Genomic DNA, 2,094 nt, shown 5'->3' with positions numbered 1-2,094 from the left:
TGTCCTTTTCTGTGGCTGAAAGTCTGTAATTTCATGCTCTACCGTACATGAATGCAAAAATTCTGCAGCATTCTCCAAGGGCAATAAAACCATTTCACCCTTTAAAGAAAGTCCAATAATTCTGGGAAAAAGATAACATCTTGGCAAGTTCACAAATCAAACATAGCATGCAGGAGTAATGAAAGCAGTTCTATTTAAATGCAGAGCTGGGAGAAAAAAAGACAAACTAATTTTCTTTCCTACCACCACGAGGTCTCCTAGCAGAGGTGTGCACTGTGGGCAGGCTTCCTCTCTATCTGCTTCAGTGACAACTGACACAACAGGTCAGCTCTGACATCCTTGGTTGGGCTCTCATTTCTTTTGAATTGATGTTCCCTAGGCACATTGGGGGAATCCACAGGTGTGGGTGAAAGGAGGCAAGACTAGAAACCAGGATACGAGTACTAGAGTCTTGTCCTTACTGTACTGATGCAGTGGTTCCCTTCCTAGGCTGGGGTTTGAAACCATGCTCTGTTTAGAAATACAGGACTGAGAAGATACCAGAAATTATGTGTTAACTTTTAAAAGATCTGTTGTTTTTAGCTGGTAGTAACTATACCCCAATACAAAACATGAAATGGTAAAACTGAGTATGGTCTCATCTGTAGCAGCTAGCAAATAAAATCAAGAGAGAAAATACCCTACCTGTGATTCCCTCCTAATAAACCCCACACATGAAAAAAAAAAAAAAGAAAGTCTTGTTTTCTGAATAACACCAACCCTCTTACAACATGAGGGCACACCTGTGCTGCCTGCCAGAACCACTTTATCATTGTCCTAATGACAAACACAGCATTATGCAGCTGTAAGAGCAATCACACTTTTTGCCATTATAAGCAGAGGAAACTGGTAAAGCTTAGTTTATCAGAACATATTTTAGCAGTCAAAATCAGAAGAGGTGAGTACACAGCTGCAAGCAAGGGGCTAGTATGTTAGTCCTTACTGAAGAGGCACTTCACTTATACCCATCTCTGTTGATGTCATCTTGCTTTTGTCAGCAGCTACTGCACAAAGGCAAGCCTCAAAAACACGTTTGCTTTCCTGAGCAAGGGCGGTTGCAAGGGGTCCTCAAAATCTGCTCATACTTGGCAAGGCATCAGTGTTTACAGTACAGAATTAATCTGTCCACTGACACTTCAGGTTCAGGAGAAAACCTTAGTCCCATTTTGTTCCGCAGTCCCCTCTTTCTTCACAGCTGCCTGGATCAAAAGCTGTTGGTTTGATAAAGCAGCGTGTTCAACCCTTAAAAGCAGAGACTGCTTCTCACTCCTCCTGGTAAGCACAGCATCTTCTGGCTCTGCTGCTTGGCTGGGATAAGGCTAACCTGGGCATCTCTGCTGTACCCCTTCTCCTGCTGTCTTGGCTTTCCTACTGAGCCCACGAGCAGCCTGGAAACTAAGAGTTAATTGTCCAACAGCAACCAGGACCCTACCGGGTGAACGGGGAGGTTTCAGTAGTCGGTGTTAGAGCATCACGGAACCCGGTCCGCAAGGTACAGACGAGCTCTAACGGGAGTCTCTGTGGCGCAATCGGTCAGCGCGTTCGGCTGTTAACCGAAAGGTTGGTGGTTCGAGCCCACCCAGGGACGGCTTCCTATGCACCGATGCTGGAGGGTTGGAATTAGTTGGTCCAAATTCTCTCTGGTGTATATAAAGAGGGAACAGTAAGAAACATCATCGAGTTGATACCTGTTTTGTGGCGGAGTCAGGATGCAGCGAAGGGAAAGAGACAGAAAAAATCTGAGAGAAAGTAAAGCGGGGGACAGCAGAGGAGCAGCAAAAGCAGCAGTAATGATTGGGCAAGAGAACAGGTTTTTTTCCAGGCACTGGAAACCAACTGGAGAGGAAACCAACAGCCCTGAGGTGGCTGAAACCTCAAACTTGTTTTCTTAACAGATTTTTTTTGTCATCATCTGGAATTATTTAATCTGCATTTCAAAAGTCTTCCAAGAGACAGCCAACCTAGAGCTGCTGTTCAAACTTCAGTGACTGCAGTTGTCCTCCGACACTCCCCAGATTGTTTTCAGCTGCATCTTGCAATCTCATTTCCCCTACA

General features: G+C 44.9%; 1 non-coding gene across 1 annotated transcript; it reads left to right on the top strand.

Moving 5' to 3' along the window:
- Positions 1-1,553: 1,553 nt before the first annotated feature.
- On the top strand, positions 1,554-1,627 carry TRNAN-GUU. Its single transcript has one exon. It is a non-coding gene; the product is annotated as a tRNA-Asn (tRNA).
- Positions 1,628-2,094: the final 467 nt, after the last annotated feature.

This window comes from Falco naumanni, chromosome 3 (genome assembly GCF_017639655.2).
Source record: "Falco naumanni isolate bFalNau1 chromosome 3, bFalNau1.pat, whole genome shotgun sequence".
In the NCBI taxonomy this organism is placed as follows: domain Eukaryota; kingdom Metazoa; phylum Chordata; class Aves; order Falconiformes; family Falconidae; genus Falco; species Falco naumanni.
The sequence above is the reverse complement of the archived record's forward strand: the minus strand, read 5'-3'. Positions and strand labels throughout refer to the sequence as shown.